The following is a 25,471-nucleotide window of genomic DNA, read 5'->3' as shown; positions in this document are numbered from 1 at the left end:
GCCTAGCAATTACATGACCTACTAATACTATATGAGAGGTTCAGCTAAGATCTCTCTTCCCACATCAGGAACCTTAAAATGTGTAATCTGCTTTCTTCTCTGAACTCTGAAGACTGGAAGCCTTATTTCTAATATATGCACTATGTTCTTTTTAGATTTTTTTATTAACTGTTTACACACTCCAAGCAAAACAACAAAGACATCTTCAAAACATTTGACTTATACTGTAAGTCACACTGTCAGAAACTGGTTCACCAGATATGATTGCAGAAGTTGAGGCCATCATTGTAACAATACCTAGGAGTATGAAGAAGCAAGAATTATTTCAGATGGACAAGAATTTGAGTAGATAAATTCAGAGCTACTTTGCAGATCAAAGAGTTCTGATATCCGCAAGCTGAATCCTACATTCCACAAAATATCACCCATCAAACACCACCTGCACCTTTGTCAAGCTCTGATCAATTCTCCATTTTTGGGGCAACTCCTTTTTATCACTGTTTCCTCAATAGCAGTGCTGTTAACACGTCACTAAACTCCAAAATTTTCTCACTGCCTGAACTCTTAAAGAACAAAGAGCATTCTGTGGCTATTTGCATGCTCTGGCAAGAGAAGACTATGAGATGGGGAGAGACAACAGAGCACTGATCTGCTCCAGGCCACTCAACCTCCAGGCTGCTGCTCCTAGAGCCTCCCAGTTGCCCTGAAAGGGCATCTTTTGCTCCAAGCATCTGTTCAACAAACATCTCATCCTTTTGGGGGGCTGCTATCCTTACATCTGGGCAAAGGCTTCAAGCAGCAATTGATAACCCTTTGATCATCATCGCCAGCTAGAACACCTTTGGCTTCTAAAATGAGAGGCTGTCAAACAAAATAAGGTAAATTACTCATTTGTGTACACATAAAACTAAAATATGAAGTGGGCCTATGCTGTCTTCAGTGGAAAGAGTCTTCGCCCTTCACAAAAGAGTTACTGTTAATTTTGTTTCATAGCTGTAACATGGACTTAAGTTTCACTCATCCTTTCTGACTGCTCAAGCCAGAAGGGTAGTCTCAGGTTTTTCATACAGTACAAAAAAAGAAAAAGTTAATTATTAAGTAAAATACCTGAGTTGCTTTATTGGTGAAGAAAATAAAGCAGAACTGAAATATACTCATTTTGACTCACTGCACAATCCAAACAAATTTATGTTAGCTGAAAGTACAAGAGCAACAGAAAGCCCTGAAAGCCAGTAATTCACATTTTGTGGTCAAAAAGTAGAAAAAAACAATGTTAACAGCAGTTATCAGTTAAAAAAGGACAGCTGCTTCCTACTGTGTAAAAAAATCTTAAAGAGCTTTACAAAATCAACACAGCAGTACTAAAGCTGTTTTAAACCTGTAAAAAATTATTTCAAAACCATTGCATAATAAATGCTACTGAATTATTTTATATCTTCCCAGGAAAGTGTTGAGACACCAAAATACTCACTCTCTGTGAACCTCTGATGTCTCCACATTTGCCTATCAGCTTGTGAGAGCTGCTAACTTGGTAACATAAATAAGTTGCCTAAAATGCATCCAATCCATGTGAATTTACAAAAAGAAACAAAATATGAAGTGAGGAGAGAAAGAATCAACACTGCTGGTACAGGCATGAAAAGAATAAAGTCTGTTCTTTCCCCCTTTCCTGAATCTCATTTCAAGTTTAACATACAGAAAGACTCAGGGCCAGAATGCTTATCCAAACTACATAAATCTCAAGACAAACTCTACAGATATATGGCCCTGTCCCCACAAAACCTTCGTGCTCTTTCTAGTGCTGCTTTTCAGCAGGAAAGGCTAGTAAAGAGCTATTGTTTCACACCAAATCTTAGATCAATCTTTGCCTATTACATCTTCCCTTAGAAGTATGATTCTCCTTCCTTGCAATGACTTTCTTAAATGAAATGGGAATGGAAACCAGTCCCTAAACCTGCAATGAACCCTACAGCAACAAGGTACCTCACACTGCTCCTGCAACTGCCTCTGAGAAAGACACAATTAATTCCCTTATTCCCTTTCTGAATTCCTGAGCGGGGTCAGAGGGAGGGAATGGCATTTACCACCACTCAACCTAGTTCAGGCAGCTGGTCCAGCTTATAATGTAAACATGGTAACACCTTGGGAAGGTCACTCAGAGGAATGGTAGCATTAGTAAAGCAATTAATTTGGTTTGATCACATGCATACTGGCCTTTTCCTGTACTTTCCTCCCTTCCTTCCCCCACCTTGTTAGAAGGAAATACGAGGAGCAGCTTTTACTAGTTCTCTGAGCAGAAATTTTCAGAAGGTGAGAGATGGGATTTGCTTGAACACCTAGAATTTCTTCTTTTTTTAGGATGATTTCCAGCATATTTTATTTATCTGTTGCCAAAAGAAACACTTAATAGTTTTCTCATTAGTCAAAGGGCTTTGAGAACATGCTTGAAGGAAATGATCCAACTAACAAAACAAGCAAAAGCTTTCCATGTACTTCACATGCTCCACGAAAAGTGGCAGCAGCTTCATGGAAACAGCACCTGTAGAGCTAACTGTCCAACTTGAGGTGTGTTTATCATCTCCTTAAAAAACTTTAATTCTAAATGCACACAGAAAAGTTACAGATTCCGTTTATCTTTCTACCTTCTGACCACTAAAAAGTGAAACTCAAGGGAAAAAAAGAACACGTTTAAACCCACAAGATTCAAGGGTCACCTATCACTACTTTAAGGGTTTAATTACATGACATTTCATAAAGCTGGAGAGTGAAACGTAAAACAGAGACGAAGCAAGGTACCAGAGTCCCAGGTGGATTTTCAAGGTCACACTGAGCTTGTCTGCCCTCATAGCCCTTGACTACTACAAAGCTGAAACTTTATATTCCTCCTGAAACAGATACTCCTTTATTTACCTCCTCTGTCTTATTTCATCACCTTCTGTCTTAAGTCTAGCCTGCCAGTTTTAACAAGCCTCCTGTACATATATACAGCACCCACCATACACATTCCTCATCTAATTTACATGAAGAATATTGAGTTTGTAGAATTAAAAACTCAAAGGCTAGCTGCATTTTATTCTCTATGTGATGAACTGGTGCTTTCTTCTGCTTTCTTCTTCTTTCATGGTGCTTTCTTCCTGAACCTTTCCTAGAGTATCTTTCCTTGCATGACCAGTCACAAATGCTCTGGATCAAGACATATGCAAGGAATTGTGCTTTCCAAATGGGGTAGTATTTTCCTTTTAGTTTTCCAAACCCACCTCCACTGGGACCTAAAATTATGATTAAGGAAATAAATTTCACAGAATCACAGAATCCAACAATTGTCACAGTTGGAAAAGACCTCTAAGATCACATTCAACTCTCAACATCCCCACTGCAATAAAATATGTGTATCAATATCTGTATCACCCACTAAAGCATGTCCTGAAGTTTTTAAAAAACTTCCAGGGATGGTGATTTCACCACCTCCATAGACAGTCTGTTCCAACACCTAGTTGCTCTGTCAGTAAAGAAATTCTTCCTCAAATCTAGTCTAAACTTCCACTGGAGCAGCTGCGGGCCTCTACTCCTATAACTATTTACTCGGGAGAAGAGGCAAATACTTCCTTTCAAGTAGTGCTAGAGTGCAATAAGACATCCTTTCAGCCTCCTCTTCGATTTCAGAGAGCTGGAAGATTAGGAAACCTCCAGATACAGATTAAATACATCACTGCTTTGTAAATTACTTCTTCCAGGTCACTTCTACCATCCAGCAAAGATGGTTTTTTTTTATTCCTTGCATCTTGTAGTAACACACATTTGGTTTGAGGTAGTTTGCGCACAGAATTTTGCTTATTGCATCATGTATACAGATGCCTGGCTGCAGATAATATCTAAAGATATGTATCTGCATTTAAACATTTCTCTCTGAAAATTCAAGCCTTATTGTATCATAAAAAACCCCATGCCCACTTCATGATTAATGCTTTAATGTGTGCATAATAAGTTTTCAAAGGATTGCTGTTTATTTGTACAAGATCTTTCAAATAATGTTTTCAAAGTCCAGACCATCACATTGGTTTCAGATTCAAAATGCATTCTACAAACAACAAATCACATCACCTTGCTTAGGATCCAAGGTAATGATGTATGTGAGTGAAAAATCTTCATTTCACACCACTTTCATCACTGATTCTTGTCCAACTGACCATTTCAGTGGCTGGAGAAGATCTCAGAAAGCTCAAGAAAATTTGTTTTTTTTAAACCTTGCCTTTTCCTGCCAATCTAAAAAATATTTTACTCTGTTTTCTTTCCTCCTTCAATGAAGTTTATAGAAGTTAAATTTAAATCCCTGGTTATGGCTACTTAATAGTATTTAGTGAAAGAACAGTGGTTCTGCTGCTTTCATTTTCTGAGTTTCAATATAAGGCACTTTCATAGCCTGGATTCTGAAGAGCAAAAAGTCCATTCAATTGAAGTCACAACTAATATTGTCACTCTTACAAAGTAAACAAAAGAGGTACTGACACAAGAAGTTTTGAAGCCGAATGAAGGAATATGAAAACACGTGTGCAATACCTGTGAACTTTAAGAAGGTATAAATAATGCATTATTACACACAAATTACACACAGGAAAACCACAGTTTTCAATGATCTTGTAAGAAGAGAGGAAAGAAATGCATAACTGAAAAGCAGGAAAAGCAAAGAAAGAACGAGATACTCGAAATATGAGCATTTCCACCATTAATAGGTACACGTATACTGAGAGAGGAGAAACTCTATAGAAGATGATGTCTAAAATTCAGGAGCATGTTTAATTCTACTAACAAAAATTAAAATCTGATTAATATATTAAACATTATGGAAACAATGATGAGCAGGAAGCTGTAGTAATCTCCTTTTCCTGACTTCTGAGTGACTTACGGAATAGCTACAAAAAGCCGCAAAGGCTATGACAAAAAGTATGAAAAGTGTGAGTCTACTGCTTCCCAGCAAGTTGAAGTACCTTCTTAACTTTTATTTTTGGGAGAGAGAATTAGAGTAGCAGAGCTGTAAAAGTGTCTCTAATATAGCAGAAAACAGATTTCCTGCTGAAGAGGGACAAGTCTTCCCTCTGGACAATTCCCAACAGTTATGAGCTTATGGCTACTCCTCCCACTGACCTTCACATGTCATGTTCTCCCACAGAAAGGGTCCTAAATTACCTTTTCCCTTCCATAAAGCTGAAGCTTCATTGATTAAGGACACAAAGTGACCAGAACACAAGACGGGGCAAACACTACAATGATCTTTCCAAAGTACATACAAATAAATTTCACTGACAGAATTGCCAAAAAGGGCACTGTTACATCCTCATAGGCCTGGTAAGGATGCCTTTGTGTCTTGAGGCCAGGACTGCAATGAAAGATCACAATTTATTTTTATTAATTTCAGAAAACAGCTTTGAAAAGGTAAGTTCTCTTCTTGTTGGTTTTACAAATGAAAGGGACAACAACTTATTTAACCAAGGCTGAAATACTGCAGATGCCACTTGAATCCACTTTTATTCTCCCAAGACAAGTGACAATTGTTTGTTACTGTCTATGAGACTTATTAGTATTTAATGCTGGAAAGCACAACTTCACATATGTGACTGTCTCACTGGTAGGAGGCCTGGCAGACACAAGTGTGACAAAAACACTGCACTAATAAGCACAATTTTCCTTTCAAGGCAATTTATTCTGGGTCTTTTGTTTTTACATGCAATAAAAAAGAAAAGTCTGAAGCAGAGAGTCATCTGGCATTTTTACAAGTCACCTTTTGCTTAAAGGAGGAAAAAAAAAAAAAAAAAAAAAAAAAAGGATTGCTAGAGCAATAGCTTCACAGTTTGAGACCTAAAATATAGTCATTCTGACATAGAGAACACCAGTCAACAAATCTCCAGCCAATAGGGTGCTAACTGCACCATATTCTGAATTTGGAATGCACTGCAAAAAGGAAGGCACTTCCCCCACTGTATTAGCAATCCCCAGGAGTCAACAAAACCTCTGATTTTTGGGAGGCTGAGCACAGGTGGAACCTGTCTGAAGGGATGGGATGAGTTAAACATGGTAACTGTGATGGCAGGAATTACATTTACCTCCTTTTCTAGCCACCACCTGTAATGTGTTAGATTGCTTCACTCTCCTTGTATTTTGTATCTCAAACACCTGAGTAAAACTGGATGCAAAGAAAGGGTGTCAATTCTCCTTTATCTTCCGCAATGAGAGTCCATTCAAATACCATTGCTCCTGAATGAATTACACAGAAAAGAGCTGAATGGCAAATAAAAATAGATCCTCACTGCAATCTGTGCCTTATAACACATGCTAATACCTTTTTGCACTGTTACGTTTTAGTCTGATACAGGAAAGCAATCCCTTAACAACTTAATCTTGCTTCATATACAAGGGCTTAGCAAAAAAAGTAAATGAATTCCTGTGGGTATCCCTCTCTCTGACACACTTAATACAAGTATTATTCCTATTATGCACTGTGCCATTATTTTGGAAACATTTACAGTTTCCTTGGCACACTTCAGAGGAATTGCACACTGTGTTCCCAGTATTTGTCTCTCAGCTGGCTTCAGGTACTTAAGTGGTTATCTTGTTAGTCTCCTAAATTAAACAAATAAAACCAGGGCTTGGGTCTGCTAGGTTCTCTTGAGAAGTCTTTATTAGTTATCCAGTGGCTCTGAGATGATCTTAATTTAGCCAAGTTGGGTGCATAATACAGAACTGTAGAGAGACATTGTCAACCAGGTGCCTCGAGTTGCCAAAGAGTGGGTGTGAGTCCACCTGTGCCTGATTAGGACAGGCCCCTATTGGGCATGAGCAAGACCAGGGGGCCAATAAAGGTGGGACACACACCCACAGAAGGCACCTCAGTTCACTTTGGTGCGAGGCATGGAGAGGCCAGCAGCTCGTCGAGCTTCAGGAGCAAGAATGGCTCCTCCCGCTACACAGAACAGCATAAATTCTTCATCTTTCCTCCCTTTTTCCCAGAAGAGATAGGGAAAATATTAACTTTTCTCCCACCTTCCCTTTCCCCCATCTTCCCTTCCTCTACCCAGTCTCTACTGGAACCACTGGCATATGAGAAATAATTCAAGAAACATAATCCTATGTGCACATACCCATAGCATTTTGGCATTAAGGCAGCAGACTTTGTGTCAAACAGTCACCTTTTACTGTTTCCCTGTGCTATAAAAACCCAGGTTGGTTTCTTGATTGCAAGATATTGAAGAGGCAAAGCTGAAGCCAATGCAAGTAATCCAGTTTCAATCACAATGGGGAGAAGCCTCATGTTTTCTATATGAATGCTCAAGAAAACACCGTGATTATATAATTTTGCCCACAAAATATAAAAAAAATACTAAAAAATAGTAAAGTAACAAGGTTGTACTGAAACAGTTGGAGTCAAAACTGTCTTGCATAAGATGAACCCACAGGCCAGTAACAGCAATAAGAAAACCAAGTTGTTTCAGGCCTGTCACTGGAGCAAGATTTCCACTCACATTCTGAAAAATCAAATGCCATCACTGTTAGGTGATGGCCCAACCTGCTCAAGGGAGATGCTTACTTTTCTGCTGCTGCAGCTCTTTATAGATAACCATAAATAACTGGATCAAGAACTGAAAGATGTCCAACTGATTCATCAAAAATAGGTAATGGGTGAATTTAACCCACATCAGCTCCACATTCTGGATTGATGGATTGGATGAGGTGGGATATGGGAACAAAGAGCAATAGTGGAAGAGGACAGGGAGGGACTGGCATTTTGCTCAGCTTTTTTGCAACAGGAAAGTAAGGCTTTCCCTGACTTCTTGCAGCTAAAGTAAATACAGCAGAAGATACCTTTTCACTGACAAGACATACATAACACCATGCTGTTGAAGAGTAATGCCAAAGGAAAGCTTAAGGTCTGTTACAGTGGGAATATTTTTTTGTTAAAGTAAAGCTGTCTTCACAATTTTGATTTGATGGATGATTTCTGCTGGCAGTAATGGTGGCATAATGAAGATGTGAATCATTCATAGAATCATAGAATCATAGAATCATAGAATCATAGAATTGGCTGGGTTGGAAGGGACCTCAGAGATCATCGAGTCCAACCCTTGAACCACCGTTGCGGTTGCTAGACCATGGCACTGAGTGCCACATCCAGTCTTTTTTTAAATATCTCCAGGGACGGAGAATCCACTACTTCCCTGGGCAGCCCATTCCAATGACGGATCACTCTTTCCGTAAAGAAATTCTTTCTAATATCTAACCTAAACTTCCCCTGGCACAACTTAAGTCCATGCCCTCTTGTCTTGTTGAAAGTTGTTTGGTAAAAGAGCCCAACCCCCACCTGGCTACCCCCTCCTTTCAGGTAGTTGTAGAGAGCGATGAGGTCTCCCCTGAGCCGCCTCTTCTTTAGGCTGAACAACCCCAGTTCTCTCAGCCTCTCCTCGTAGGGTCTATGCTCGAGTCCCTTCACCAGCCTGGTCGCCCTCCTTTGGACCTGCTCCAGGACCTCGATATCCTTCCTGAACTGGGGGGCCCAGAACTGGACACAGTACTCGAGGTGTGGCCTCACCAGGGCTGTGTACAGGGGCAGAATCACTTCCTTGGACCTGCTGGCAATGCTGTTCCGGATACAGGCCAGGATGCCATTGGCTTTCTTGGCCACCTGGGCACACTGCTGGCTTATGTTCAGCTTCTTGTCGATCCAGACTCCCAGGTCCTTTTCTGCCTGGCTGCTCTCCAGCCACTCTGTCCCCAGCCTGTAGCGCTGCATGGGGTTGTTGTGGCCAAAGTGCAGGACCCGGCACTTGGCCGTGTTAAACCTCATCCCGTTGGAATCAGCCCAACTCTCCAGTCTGTCCAGGTCCCTCTGCAGAGCCCTCCTGCCTTCTAGTTGATCAACACTCCCCCCCAGCTTAGTGTCGTCTGCGAATTTGCTGATGATGGACTCAATCCCCTCATCTAAATCATCAATGAAGATGTTGAACAGAACTGGGCCCAACACTGATCCCTGGGGGACACCACTAATGACCGGCCGCCAACTGGATGCAGCCCCGTTCAGCACCACTCTCTGGGCCCGGCCCTCCAGCCAGTTCCTAACCCAGCACAGGGTGCTCCTGTCCAAGCTGCGGGCTGACAGTTTTTTCAGGAGGATGCTGTGGGAGACTGTGTCAAAGGCCTTGCTGAAGTCTAGGTAGACCACATCCACAGCCCTCCCCTCATCCACCAGTCGGGTCACCTGATCATAAAAGGAGATCAGGTTGGTCAGACAGGACCTGCCCTTCCTAAACCCGTGCTGGCTGGGTCTGATCCCTTGCCCATCCTGCAGGTGCTGTGTGATTGCACTGAGGATGATCTGTTCCATGACTCTGCCAGGCACTGAGGTCATTGAGGAGAAAGAATCAAAAACTGAATTTTCCTTTTCTTTGACTGAAAGCAATGTGAATTTCATTTGATTGGAGAAATAAGCCAAAAATAAGTAACTTCAAAAAATGTAGCATGTCATGTTATTCATTAGCAGCAAGACAAATATGAGATTTTTAATTATTTCAAGTTATTAGAGCATAGAAGAAAGCTCTCAAAGGCAATGTGTTTCTTGTTGAAAACAAAAAGTTGGAGAAAGAGCTGAAATGCCAAAAACAGAACCACTATATTTAGAGAAACCAAAGTCCTATGTATTCTATATGACTTATTTGGTAAGACATCAACTGGCATTTCATGATATAAAGTAATGTGGTTTTGGTTCTCACAGGATAACCCACTAATTAGGATGTTTGAATCTTCAGATTTTTAAAAAAACTTATGAAGAAACATAGAAGAGCATTAATAAAAAGTGAGAGCTTCAGGTAAGTCACACCACATTACCCTGATTAGTGTTAATGAATTTTTCAAAGATTGCATTTCCATAAATCAAGCTTTTGTGTTTCAAGGGTATGATCGTGGTGCCTTTGCAATGAAAAATTGCCAGTAAATGTCAATACTACCAAGACAGATCTTTTGGTACTGTAGGAAAAACAAAGCTTATTTTTTCAATATTAACATAATTTTCAGAAAGACTGTGGTTTTGTTTCCTAGGACATTAGAAGATGATGAGCAAATAACTATGAGACAGACTCCCACTATTTTTTTTATTTAAGAGTTCTAGGCCCAACTTGTATGTTTAACACATATCAAGTTAACTCTGATTTGTGTCAGTAGGGTAAAAAACACCTGCAAGCAAGCCCATCAGATCTTAACCTAATTTTAAATAAAACTTTGAAAATTCCTGCTGGTAAGAACCATCCTGGTTCACTATATTTAAAGACACAACTGTGCCCACTGGGTCATGATGCACAGACATTGTGACTGTATCCAGCAGCATCACCTCTTCCAAGGGACACCTGCAGTCAGAAGGAACAGTATTTCTAGCACCATCACCTGATAAGGGACAAGTCCTGTAATTCCAGAGTATTCTGTTTATACAGTCTGGTCTGGAGTGATGACATTAGCTGAGTCTTCTTGGTCTTCTGACTGCAGAGTTAAACTTTAAAATTTTATATATATATATATATATATATTTTATATATTACATTTCTTATGTACAGAAACCAGTCTGCAAATACAAAGAATCCAGTATGCTTTATTACTAATAAGTTGATGTTACTTAAGATGGTCTTAACTTCAGATGATTGTTGTTTGCCATGCTCTCCCTCAGTTTTGTAGGCAAAAAAAACTGGTGCTGAAGAAGTGTGATGAATAAATAAATGTATTCCTGAACATTTGGGCAATGCACTGATACATAGACAAGAAAGTTAAAAAATTAACCTCATTCTAGAATTCAAACTGTTAACTGAATTACTGCACTAAATATAAAATAACATGACATGAGAGTGAAGGAGAAAGCAGCAAAATACCTATAAATAAGTTTCCCAGACTTACTTTCACCCTAATTCATACACCTTTAATTCAAAGGCCTAAATCAAGGACAGAACATAAGTTGCCATGTTCACACTGACCACATTATTGAAGCACTACAGATTCTTGAGAATATCCATTAGTTCTCCTTCAGGTATCTTCAACATGGGTCACATTTCATATCCTCATAGTGTAATTGAATAAGAAGCTTCAGTCTCTCAAGTTAAGACTGTTTTCTTAATCGAAATATATCATCTAAACCCCAATCTATTTTTTTCCCACAACCTTTGCAAGGGCATGAGTCTAACAACAGGCATCTATGGGTAACCACAGCCAAACAACAACCTGGATACACTTGTAATAACAAAGCAATATATTCAGACACAAATCTGAAAGAAGTATGTCAGTGATCCAGCTACAAGTTAGATCACATGAATTTCTAAAACTCTTTGAGGACAAGGCTGCTTAAGATCACAGCATCACTGTGGTCAAGTGAAATACTACATAAAGAATACAGGCAATAACTTCTTGAAATGTATTCAACACAAGAAGGCATTAGAAATGGTTTTATAAGCACAAAGTGGGGGAAATGCTCTGAAAGAGGACTCCATGAACACCTGCAGTGCTCTCTCAAACTTTCAAGCAGGGGTAGTGTCCTTGATCTACTAGACAGTACTCTAAGAGCCTTGAACGACTCTGGACCAGACACAATTCCATGGGAGGACTGAACCTGGAATGCCTGAAAGAGCCTAGGAGGGCTTACCTATTACATATGCAATTAATAATTGGTAAGTTGGCACCATCTGTGCAGTTCTCCTACAGTGCCGAGCCCCGAGCTTTGTGCAGCCTGTTGTAGAGCTTTCCCTGTCCATGGTACTTGGCAACCACCCATGGGCCACCATGGGCCAACACCTGCACTGACTTTGGCTCTAAATGGCACATCCAACCACACAGCTGTCATGTCAGGTTTGGAAGAACGTGCACTGCAGCTCTGTTGGCCAAAAGCTGTCTCTGCTAGTGGGGATTAGTGAAGAGGATTCGGGCTTGCTTTCCTGGTTTTGGAAATCTCAAGTGTCTCTGCTCAGATCTTTGTTCAACCAAGGCAATCATGCTAAACCCCCCCTGAAATGGCAATTCTGCCATCCACGAATGCCAGTCAGGGAAAGCAACTAAGTCCAGCATTTGAAAATACAGGGTTTTTAGGTGTTATTCACTTTCAGTTAAATCAAGTAGAGAGCATGAGTCTTTATCATGCTTGGGATTGCCAGGACAGGATCTCATCGCAGATACACTTCTCTGAGTTTACAGGTGGTCCAAATGTCCTTCTCAACTTGTTTTATTTTTTCAGAATCATCATGGCTAAAAGGTGTATATTACACAGGGGCTGTTGTTTCTATAGTACAGGTCTAATAACTATAAAACACTACAAAGCTGGGTCCTGATCTTCATGTTCTTTCACGCATCCCATTCCATACTTATCTGTGGAGATTGAGGGAATGGTGGCATTCATAGTACATAACTTGAAGCCCAAATATAGGAGCTCAATCTTCCTGACATGTCCCTAAAATCAAAAAGGAAGTCGTGTTCTTTTACTAGACGATTCCGGGAACCATTACACCAACTAAATATATAATAGTTCCTTGGGTCTTAATAATAAGCACTGACTATACTTGTCACTACAGCAATAAGCATGTCCCATCTCCAGGCTTCCCACAGCCTGACAAGTCTGGATGTTTATACTCTTCAACTCTTGAATTCAGGAGCATGCTGACAGTTTTCTGTCTCCTTTCTCATATCCCCTCCCACTTACATAAACCAAATGCAATGAAAGTCTCTGGACAAATAATTTTCATAAAAGCTAACTATAAAGCAGCTTATTCAGACTAGATTCATTGTTTGAGGGATATGACCATGGATATTCAGACTGAGACTCTATCACCAATGAGTTCCTTGCTGTTAACTGAGAAAGCAAAGATGTTTCTGCTGAGTTCCCTCTTCTGTTCTTGAGAAACTAGCTCAGATCAAAATAAACTAAATTACAAGTACTCAAGTCTCTTTTGTGCTAAACTGTAAGAGCAAATATGCACTCATGACCTCATACATAAAATGGAGAAACAGTAGAGCAGATATGAAGCAAACCAATGAGGGAACAAGTCCAGTTCAACCGTAAAGGTGTTCTGTGTTCTCTCTTGTTTAAGAGATATAACTACCTGAGACAAGGTAACTGGGATTAGGTGAGACAAATCCTGCCCTATGATCTCTCTGAAATGGATTATTTCAAATTATTATATATTTCACTGCCCTTATGTACTCCAAAGGACTGATATAAAGGTGATATTCCAACAGACATTTCTGATAAACATTTACCTCTCTGTCAGGTCTTTATGATGAAGATATTACACAGAACTCCACATTTAAACAATTTAAATTTAAAATTTTTTTAGATCAGTTCTTTGTAGAAACTGAACAATTAAACTTTGAGTATAAATGGTTTACTAGTCACCTCCTCAACTCACATTACTGCAGCTACAGACCAAAATAAAGCAATTAGAGTAATTTGCTGCTTCTAGCCAATAAAGCATAAATAAATAAATAAATAAAATGAGCCATCAGAGTCATGAAAGTAGACACAAAGGCCCACTACAGAGCTCATGTTATGATATTGCTGCTTGTTACTAACATTGGCTCAGAGTTCCCATGAAAACACCCCTGAATTTAGTTGGCCATAATTTCCTCAAGTTTTGAGTTTGGACTGAAACTTTCTGTCTGTGGTGTTCAAAACAAACCAGTTTCTTTTTTATGGAGAATTTCTAACACTGATTATATGCAGGAAGGGTTTGTGAAAGGCAGGAGGAGGAATAAAACATCCCACTGGAATTAAAAATACCACTGACAATATTTTTTGAAATTGGAGTATTTTTGGATTTTGAGCTTTTTGGAAAACTCAGGAAAATTATAATTTCATACAGAGAAAAAGCTCACACTGACCACATTAAAATGGGTCCAAAATTTATGTAGTCACAAGGTTTTGACACAGTAGTCTTTACTGAACCATACGCAATCAGCTAAAACCTCTGAATACTCCATCACTGGAGCTTAAAAACTCCCAGCTTTTCCCCACCAAGGAACGACATAGCACTCAAAATAAAAGAAAACAGCTTATGAGGTTTTTTGGTGGTTTTTTGTGTTTTTTTCAAAAAGGAATTGCCTGGTTACTCAGATGGTGGGGAAGAGAATTCTATATGAATGTCAAAAGAAACAAAACTTAAATCCAGAGGGATTCAAAGAAATGAAAGAGTTAACGGAGGAACTCTTGAAAGAAAGCCTGATGAGCATCTGAGAGTTATGAAAAGAGATGAAGTGACTGGGATAAATGAGGGAAATAATGGCAAAGACAAAAAGTTATTTGGCTGAAGGAAACATAGGGATTAGGACTAATGTGAACAATGTTGGGGAAAGAAATGGACAAGAGATAAGAGACTTAATACTGTGACTACATACTTGATAGCAGTATTCATTTATTGGTTTGTCTCAGGCAAAACTCAGGGGTTTGCTGGCACAGAGGTTTGTGTCCCACCACAGAGAATTGGACTGAGTAATTCAATAGCACTGAGTAAAAAACTAAATCTGAAACAGCAGCAAAATATCCATCTTTTCTCCTCACCCAAAATATCCACCTTTTCATCCTCATTTGTCAGACAAACACATTCCTCTGTCAAGTTCATTACACCACCACGCAAACACAGCTGTGGTGCTAGAATCCAGGATGGAAAGTGCAGAGGTGGTTAGAGGTGATAGGAAGAAAAATATTTAAGACAGATTAAACTGGTGAATAAATTAATGTAAATGAATTGATGAAAACTGATGAATGGATCAATGATGTAAATGACTCAATAAACTGATGAAGGTGAAAGGAAGTTGATATATGAAGGGGAAAATGTAAAGAGATCAAAGAAAGAAAACTTGTCAAAAGTCTAAATGCAAAACGAAGTCATAAGAATAAAAATTAAAAAGGCAGAAAAGTATGATATGAAGATAGAAAGTACAGTAACAGAAAGCATGACCCCAAGTTCAGAAAGCTAACCACAGGAAAAGCCAAAAACTAGCATTTAGGCTTAATGAATCTTTCTGAATTTGGAATATGTCTCTTTTCGAGTGCCTCACTTCCTTATCTGCTGCACAAGTGATAATGCTGCCCTTTAAGCTCTTGGATAACACTGAGTGACAAACCAAAGAAAAATCCACAAAGAAAACAAATATTTTATAACAGAGTTTGCATAGCACAAAATAAATCCCAAAGCCTTGAGAGAACTGATAATGAGTTATTTAAAAGGAGTTAAGTGCACAGGTGTGATGGTGCTCACTACCTAAGTTAGAGCATCTGTGGAAAAAGCTGATCCCTGTGTGAGCAAAGACTGGACCAGCTGCCCATATGCATGCCTGCAAAGTAAGATCATACAGGTATTTCTTAATTTTGAAGAGTCCTAGTAATCAAACTTTACAGTATTCTTAGTCTATATGTCCTTAATAATCTTTGGGAACCAAACCTTTATCAACAGCACATGTAAAAGAAAATTCTTAGCGGACAATATATTTAGTTAATAAATACTACAATCCATGTTTCCATCATTAATAGTAACCTGAACATCAAAAGCAAGATTACGGAGACATGCTACTGAATTTTGAGAAGCTGGAAGTCATATGTCCAAATTTCTGCCTTAAAACCAAAAGTTGGGGCCACCCAAGTGCCCATGTGAGAAACTGGTGTCTATTCCCTGCATGCAAGGGCAGTTACTGAGAATCAGAGCACCCAGTGTGAAAGCCTGCAAAAAAGGACCCTTTTTACTCCACATACTTGAAGCTCATCAGGAGTAAACATTGCACAACCTCGCTGTACTCAAAGACAATTTGGGCAATAACTCAAAAAATGGCAAATTTTTTGAAACAAGGATTTGGAATAAAAAAAATTGGAAGTCAGGGCATCAGAGGATGGGCACAGAGACCGGAGAGAAAGGAATGGAGGAAGGTGAAGACCTCCTTGTCTAAGACAGTGATAATGTATAGTAGGAGAGATGAAGTAGGAGGAAATAGGATATTGCACAAAATTAGCTGAAGTCTTTAACACCTCACCTGTCATTTAAATAAACCCACTTAAAACATACAATAGATACACTAAATTCTGATCAGCACTTCAGCAATTAGAGTCAATGTGCTGTAACAGCAGAGGAACCTGTTAGTACTCCTTGTGGCAAAAAGCAGTATTTTTAATGTTTCACCAAATCAGGGAACTGTGAAATGCCGAAGAAAAATAGTAAGCTCCAAAAGAAAGTGTCCATTGCAACCTTTCATTGAAGTAACCCTTAGGATTCTCCCTTAAACAGCAATCTTCCCTGTGGAATACTAATGCTCTTAGGCTTCCTGGTAGCAGGGAGACCTTTCTTCATGGAGACCCTCTCAGTACACAATTTTCCTTCCTTTAATGTGTCCTTTCAGGCCTGATACAAAATGTGGAGCCACCCAAGTGCAAACCTAAAACTCCTCTATATTGTCTTTCATCCAGAGTCTGCTGAGCCAGTTCAGAATCAATACACTGCTTCCCTCCTACTCCTTACTCACTGTTGTTCAGAAACACCAGTCTGTAGCACTGACACATACCAGCCTTGGCCTAAAGTTTACAGCCCTGTTGTCCTCTCTACTTCTGTACACCCTCAGTACTCATTCTCTTTTTTCTTAACCACTTTACTCATCTCCAGTAGTGTGGAGTGAAGGGAAAAAAAAAAAAAAAAAAAAAATAACAGTACTGATAAGGTTGAAAAATGAAAGAATAATTATTTTCTTGCTGCAAACAAATTAAAACTGAGGTAAAGGAAAAAATACTTTTTTTTTTGCATGATGTCTACATAAGTAAACTCTCTTCACCAAAACCTCTGGGAAGAAACTTCAAACAAAGGGATAAACTATTGAAAAATCTATCCTAAACAGCAGAAGTACTTCTTCAACAGCTAATACAAGCTGGCACTTTGGTGTGGCCAGTGGGATGGAGGTGGGCACAGTCTTCTCTGATGGTTAGATAAGAAAAATGGAAATGACACTGAAAAAAGGGAAAAGTCCCTCTTGTTGGAAGCATAGTGAGAAAGAAATTATGTTACAATTAATACATTCATAGATTAACAACCATCACTTTGGGTAAAACTTTCAGGAATGGGATAAATCTGTGCTTACCCCCACTAGCAGGCAGACCCCCAAACTACAACTCTTCTCCCTCTGGCCTGCAGAGAGAAGACACAATAACCTGTCTGCCTTTCCACAGAACTTCGGCTTTGCTGCCCCTCCAGGTCTCCTCAACCTCTGCCCATGCATCCACAGAAAACCTTCATGTACACATGGGGAATGGGAGGATACCAGCCCATGCTCTCCTCTCTTCACTCCACCATCAGTGTCTGGTGTTCTGTGTATGGCAGGTGGCAGAGAGAGGAGAGGAGGAAAGGCCATGAGTAGCTTTGCCAGATGGTCAATTGGTCTTCATTCTATTGCACTACAAAACAACAAAAGGACATCTTTGTTGCAAAACATCTTTTCTCATTCAACCTGAGTAAATATGCAGCTTTTACTTAATTCTGCCTTTCCAAGGGACATACTGTGTCCACTTCTGGGTCCCTCAGCTGGGGCCCTGGCCTGTATCAGGAACAGCGTCGCCAGCAGGTCCAGAGAAGGGATTCTGCCCCTGTACTCAGTGCTGGTGAGGCCACACCTCAAGTACTGTGTCCAGTTCTGGGCCCCTCAGCTCAGGAAGGAGATTGAGGTGCTGGAGCAGATCCAGAGAAGAGCAAGGAGGCTGTGAAGGGATCCAGCACAAGTCCTGTGAGGAAGGGCTGAGGGAGCTGGGGTGTTCAGTCTGGAGAAGAGGAGGCTCAGGGGAGACCTCATCACTCTCTACAGCTCCCTGAAAGGAGGGGGTAGCCAGGGGGGGGGGGTCAGTCTCTTCTCCCAGGCAACTCTCAGCAAGACAAGAGGGCACGGTCTCAAGTTGGGCCAAGGGAGGTTTAGGTTGGATATTAGGGAAAAATTCTTTACAGAGAGGGTGATCAGGCATAGGAATGGGCTGCCCAGGGAGGTGGTGGATTCTCTGTCCCTGGAGGTTTTTAAGAAGAGACTGATGTGGCATCCAGTGCCATGGTCTGGTAAGCACAGTGGCAGTGGATTGAGGGTTGGACTTGATGATCTCAGAGGTCCTTTCCAACCCGGATGATTCTGGGATTCTATGGATTACTCTTGCTGTGCCCCATGGGGCTGTGCAGAATAGGCAAGCAGAGATGCTCCATAGCAGTAAACAGAAATGTCAATATTTGCATGTGCTTGCTGAGATTATGCCTCACTGTCATCAGTCAATGAATATTGAACAGTTTTTCTTAAACACACATGCAAGAACACAATATTTATGATAGGCTAATAACTACTACTGTACAAATACAGGCAAGTCTTACGGCTTAGCTTTTAAATTCTTGAATTGTCTATACTTTTTTAATATTTTGATTCAGTAGGTTTTAATCAGAGGCCTGCCTTGTGGTAATGAAAATAAGTGATTTAAGAGTTGAGAGTTCACTGGTTTCATTTTCTGATTGCACCTAGAAGAACATGATAGATAAAAGTGCATATGCATGCACATATGCAAGAAAGACAGACTGGGCTAAAATGTAACTAAAACATCTGGATATGAAAATTAATTCTGAAGACGTTTGAAGAATCTCATTTTGGACACTTGTCACACAGTAATCACCTTCATGGAATAACAGCACTTTTGAATTATCCTACACATTTGACCTTGCCTCCTCCCTTCAAAGCTTCTCATTTTCCCTACTTCTGTACCCAGATAGAGCAGTTTTGTGACAGCCTAGAAGTCACCATCACAAACATCTGTGGAGTATATAATATTGAAATGGAAATAATCAAACACTATTTTACTGTGTTTTAAGTATATATATTCAATGTAGCTTACATTGAATGCATAGTTCATAGCGAAATTGCAAGCAGCTGCATACTTAGTGGAAGCATTAGTGTCTGTGCTAGACTATGAATGTCTTTATTTTATGCACATTACATCCTTCTTTAATGAATTAGGTTTTGGATACTTTCAGGCTGTAAGATTACTACAAAAAGGCAGAAATTCTCTGTAATATGCTCCTACTAGTTGGAATCAGCCTGTTCATGAAGTTTAAGTACTTAAATCATATAATATCCTCAATGGCTTTAAATGCCCCTGGGACTACTTCCCAAGTACTTATTCTTTGCTTAGTAGTTAAGGATGTGCATTTTTCATGGTTCAGTTCCTCATTTTACATGGGGTCTGCATAGCCTGAGGTGTCACATTTCATGGGAATTTCAGAAAGCATTAAAAAAAAAAATTACACAAAACCTGAAGATTCATTTTCATGGAGGGAGAAAGCAACCCAAAGCTTTCCAGCCTCTGTCAGCTTTAAAAACAAGGGAAATCCATAATTTTATGGTGGTGTTATTGTTGAATTCCATGTAGACCATAAGAACCTTATATCCTCCTCACAAGCAGTCCCAACATGAAAGGCCATTTCACATAATGCACAGACCAAGGAACAGCTCTGTTTATTTGTAGATGTGTAAATTACTATAGGGTGGTTAAACTTTTGAACTCAAATTTGCTTCAGTGCCAATTCTCATCCCAGACTGGGAGGACTTGTACTGTACACTGTGGCTCTGGCTCTGCTTCCAGATGGATCATGGTTCAGAATCACATCAAGGGAGAAGGGGAGGGCGGTGGAGGAGGAGAAAGGGAGGAGGGAGAGGGTAGGGCTTCCTCCACAAACTAAGGGAACACTTAAGGTTGTGCTTCTTAGGAAACTCAGTGCATACACTGAGTCTAATAAATATAATTTTAAAATATGCAGATGAGAAATGAAGAAAGGAAATGCTAAAAGAACAGAGAGGAAAACAAAGGATTTTTTCCTTTTAAAACTGCATGGCTTCCAAAGCCAAGCTCTGCCAACAATCCTAGTACAATTAAATAAATGCAGCTAGTCTTAAAGAGAAATTTTTAGAAGTGAAAAATAAATCAGCTACAGAACCAAGGAGGTTCAGTGTTTATATTACTAATCATGGAGATAGTATGATGTGCACTCCTCTCTGGTACAATGAAGAACTTTATAATCTCACTACTTCCAATACAAGGAAGGCATGAACCAGGATGCCAAATCCATCTCTGTTTTTTCATTCTGTGGCTTTTCAAGACACAAAAAGAGGCACATCTTGAGCTTTCTGCACACATATAGCAGGAACAAGTACTGAGGCATCAGGCAGAGGTCTGATTTTTCCAGGACTGTTACTTTTGATATGAACAATGACTAGTACCTACAAAGCTCACTGTCTTATTAGCACAGGTACATTAATTTCCTACTAATTTGCTAATACAGCTGTGGAGGGTTTTTTGTTTGTTTAGTGGGTTTTGTTTTGGGATTTTTGTAGTTCTGCTTGTCGGGAACCTAGGTTGCATCTCCACATGGAGCTGCACTATGTGTGCATAACAGCTCCCAGGTAGAGCTGCCATCTGTTGGTATGGCTTCACGGAACTGCAGTCTGATGTCCAGCACCAAATTAATTATATGAATGTTCAAATACCCACAGGCCAAGTGTCCAACTCTGACATGCTATCTGATGGACTCAGAAGAAAGATCAAACAACTAAATTTACAAGGAGACTGAGGAAGCAACTCTCTCTCAGAAGCAACACTCCTAAGTAACCCAGCTTTAGGCACTTGATTTGTCTTTAAAGCACAGGCTCTTGTTACAGCTACTTCAAGATCAACTGAGAAGTTTACATAGTTTTAAAGGACTGCAAATAAAAAGTCAACTTGTATTTGCAGGAGTATGTCAAAGAGCTTCACAGACATTTATGGCACACTGAATTTTAAGAGAAGAAAGTCAGGAAAGTTTTCATACTTGGCTTCAGGAAAAGAAAGAAATGCTAAGGTAAGCCTAACCATGCACTGCCTGTTTCTATTTATTTGAGCCTGGGATACTTTTCTACAGCTGGCAAACTTTAAACAGTTCTCCAGTTCACACTGAAATGGGAATAATGCAAAGGTATGCACAATACACAGCATTAACTCAATTTTCACAACCAAACTGACATTACTACCATCTACTTTACCTCTGCAGTACCAAGCAAGACACATCTATTTAGCAGAGACGTAGCCTCTCACAGACCTTGTTTGTAGCTTTTTGATATTACACAAACCCTGTGTGCTTCATATACATTTACTGCAAAAGAATGGGCTTCCTCATGCTAAAGGCTTTGTAATACCTAACCTTTAAAGCAAAAGGCCAAAACCACATGAGCTATCAGGGTGAGGGAGGAAAATTTAAGAGCACTGGAAACATTTGTGTCCTTGTTAACGATGAGGGGTCTTTTTGATAAAACCAGCTAGCCAATTCTTGGAAATGGATGATCCCCCTATTACAGAGAGCACACTTACAGACCCCAAGCATTCCCAGTAGCAGCTGGCTCGATGCAGAAATGCCACTGGCTTGCTGATAACTTCGTGTCTGGCTTTTAGAAGAGGAAGGTTATCAGCAGCAGCTTCCACTGCCTGCTTGCAAAACCTCACCCTCACCTTTGACTTCCTTTAGCTTCTTGACACTGTTGGGCACGCGGTGTCCCGGTGACAGACAGTAACCAGATGGTCTTTTGCCATCCAGCGCTGAGTTGTTTCAGGAATTTAATCTGATTTCCCAGAATACGCACCACAGCACTTTGTTCTAAAGTTGGTGTGCAGGTGGGATTGCGTGCCTCTGGCTTTAGAAATAGACCTAACCATTGGTGGGTTTAATACAGCTCTCTGATTGAGCCATTTGCCTGCTGCTTTATAAAGCCTGATCCCCTTGCCTGGGCATTCAGGCCAACTCCCATGGCTCCTGTGCATATTCAACCATCCTGCCAAACAGCATGGATTCTCCTAATTCCAACAGCAAAATCACTTGCTGTTTCACAATCAGTAGCTCTTCCAGCAATTTCTTTTCACTTTCTCTTCTTGTTATCTATGTACAGCATAGCTGCATGGGCACATACAAAATCTGAGTATGAGTATGTTGGATCACTCCCCCAGGACCATCTTCTGCACTTGCTCCAATGGCTGTAGAGACCAGTGGGACTTTATCAGAAGTGCAGCAGTCCCATGATAGCAAGAACCAAAACTGGTTCTACTGCAACCTGTTTTTTCTGTTCACATTTTTAAATTAATTATAGATTATTGAGGTTTTGGATATACCCTGTCTTTAATTTTAGATTACAATGACAATTTTGAGATTTGGAAGAGGAGGTAAATTAAAGTGGAAATATTGCCTCAAACCATAACTCCTTCCAAGGAGTTGTTTTCCTTTATTTCTTCTTAAAAAAATCCCCCCAAAACATCAAACAAACAAAAACCCAACAAACACCACAAAGCAAAAAACTAAAACATCAAACAAAATGAAAGCCATTTCTCACTTAGACTTCAAACCCAAATTCTTATTACCCTTGCATGCTCTCACTTAATCAGTGACCTTTCTCTGAAGGCAGAATCTCATTCAAACCTGGTCTAATATAAACACAGACTGATGGTCTCATTTTTTCTACAGCCTTAGTTCTTGTGCATTTTGTACTGTAGTGAGGTGAAGCCTCTCTCTTCTTGGACTGGACACGTAGCTTGTGATTTCAGACCACAAGAACAAACTCTGAGTTTCATTTAATTATGGGCATCACTAAATGCTGATATGAATTCACAAGCAAGCAATTAGAGATACAAATACACAAATATGGTCTGTAAAAAAGGCTGGATGACCTTTTGACAACCTCCTTATTACAGCCAAGAGACAGATGGGATAGGAGCCCATCAGGTAGAAAACTTCTGGCATCATGGTGTTCAGCAGACTGATCCCTAAGCCCCCATACTTCACTTATTCAGTAAATTTTAAAAACAATTAAGCCTTGGTCTACAAAAACTGCTTTTCCTTCTCATTTTCCCAATACCATTAGTGAAATTAACAGAAAATATAAAGTATAATTCTTCCAATTATTTAATTCCTCTGTGCTCAACAGTGTCATTTCATGTGTGGCTTTCTAATCCTGTGCAAGGAACAGAAAACTTCAAAATCATATCAAAAGCATATTCGAATTTACAATAAAACATATTAATCCTCATCAATTGTGGATATTTTCATCAAACTTTTACCCAGTTCCATTCAGTTTTGAATATTTAGGCAACACCTACCATACTGCAATCCGGTAACTGGGACAGAAACTTCAAGCTTCAGTGCTATCAATGAAGTTCATCATTCTGAGGGATAATTGTCAACTAAGGGAAAATGAGGCAGGAAAAAAAGAAGGAAGCAAGCCTGCTTCTGTGGGGGAAAAAAATCTCTCCAAACACAAACTTTCTTTAGATCTCTACAACAATTAAAACAAACATCAAAGAGTAAATAATGGGTAAAGAACATGGAGGAAAAAAGGCTGTTTTCTAAAATAGTCTTTCAATAGAGTAACTCTTGAAAGAAGCCCTGGCTACTGTTGGTTTAGGACGTATACACTGAATTGTGACAAATGAGAACGCTCTGGGAAAGGTACTGTCACACAGACCTAGGTCAGGGGATCTCCAAGCAGACCAGTCACTCCTTAGCACTCAATAGAAAAAATCTGGATTTTGTAGTATTGTATATAAAAGCCACACTTCTCTTCACTTACCCATTAAAGTAACTAAAACTTTTGTGACTCATGTTTAGTCATTTTTTTGGCAGCTCGATCTGGCTTGAACCAAGTCAAAACCACTAAGCAGAAATTCACAACCAGAAAAAAATTGAGTGAAACAACACAGACCTTTGGAAAAAGGAAAGAACAGTCCTCAAGAAGTAACTTGTACCTGGTAACTCACTGAACAACCTACAACACTTATGTAGGCTTATATTCCCAACCTATTTTCCCTCCTAGGTCCAAAGCTATTTCTGGAAGAGTGCAAGCAAAGAAGGTCAGAAGAACACTTGGAAATGGCTCAGACATGAGGATGGGCAGCTGGGCAAGCCCTGGGGGGTGGGAGAAGGCAATGCAGTGCCCAAGGCTGGCATTTACTGTCACAAGCCCTGGAAGCTGGGTTAGGGTCACTTGAGGAAAACAGTGAACTACACCAAAAGTGCTGGAGAAATGCAGCCACAATATGGAACTAAGGAGAAATCACTTTATGGCTCAGGTTAAAAGGAGTGAGAATTAGGAGGATATATTACACTGCAAAAGGATCTGCAGGACAAGGACACCACAGCAGTAAGGCACAAAAATTCTAGACTTAGACCATTTTCTTAAAAAGAAATCTCTGCACCTAAAGATTGAGTTTAAAGCTTACCAGGACCACCTCAGAGCTATGATGTAACTTCAGTGAAATTTATTAACCTATTCCCCAGTACTCTGAGTTTAGTAAAATGCAGCACTGCAATAATACACATGACTGCCACAAAAAAATCCAACCAATCACTATGGTCATCCAAAAATAATATACCAGAAAAACACTCTTAGGTGACGTATTTAACGTTTCTTTTCAGCAACCTCCTTGAATACTTGGATAAGGTTGTCTGGCTACACTGTACTTCCAAACCTATCTTTATCTCATAGCACATGCAGACCTACTCAGAAAGTACATGCTGGCTCCTGGAACTGCAAACCAGTTGACATAATCCTGGAGTAGTAACAAGCTTTGAACTTCCTGAAAGACAATCAAGACCAATTTAATTTCTGAAATAAACTCCACGTCACTCAAAAAATCATATTATTATAATATATGTTGGGATACACGGCCCAGAGAGAAACTTCAGCTTCTTCCACCAGCAAGATAGGAGGAAAAAAAGGACATGATTTCAGATGACACCAAGCCTTAAAAGCATCTTCTTAAAAATATTTTTTTTATCTCTATGGCTTACTTCTATATGGTTATGTTCCCAGTTGCTGGTTTGTTTTATATTTATTTTGAAAAAGCTGTGACCACTTGTTAATAACAATGCAACAAGTATTATGATGCTGTGGACACTGGCACTAAGGCTCTATTTTAACATTCACTTAAATCAGTAGAGCATCTCTAACTTCAGAGCACAGGCACCAACCTCTGAACAGCACAACTAGAGAAGAAAGAGACCAAGAAAGAGATCACAGTGAACTCTCTGAATTATGGATGCTTTACAGAATACCCTAGGATAAAGAAAAAACAATCCACGTGGAAAGGAGTTTTAATTCTTCTCAGTCCACACTTGGATGATGTCAAATGAGATCTTGGTAAGATGAAGGTATACACAATAGAGTAGTGAAATAACTCCAATGTGACTGACTTCTCTGGTATCAGCAGATCATTCTGTTAACTGTGAGGCTCCAGTTTGCTTCTGGTCTGAATTTTATTGAGAGTATCCATGGCCAGTTTCCACCCAGAAACATCTTTTAGCTGTAAACAAAATCTCTTTTCTTTTACATGTTTTTGTGTCCTTGTCTAGTTCCATTGTGATCAACCATCTTTTAGATTTGACTATGTACAAGCTAC

General features: G+C 39.7%; 1 protein-coding gene across 3 annotated transcripts in view; it reads right to left on the bottom strand.

Annotated features, from left to right (window-relative positions):
* The window catches only part of FHOD3 (formin homology 2 domain containing 3), a 390,937-nt gene that overhangs the window by 172,480 nt on the left and 192,986 nt on the right, over window positions 1-25,471 (bottom strand). The window lies entirely within an intron of this gene.

Source organism: Calypte anna, chromosome 2 (genome assembly GCF_003957555.1).
Source record: "Calypte anna isolate BGI_N300 chromosome 2, bCalAnn1_v1.p, whole genome shotgun sequence".
In the NCBI taxonomy this organism is placed as follows: domain Eukaryota; kingdom Metazoa; phylum Chordata; class Aves; order Apodiformes; family Trochilidae; genus Calypte; species Calypte anna.
The sequence above is the reverse complement of the archived record's forward strand: the minus strand, read 5'-3'. Positions and strand labels throughout refer to the sequence as shown.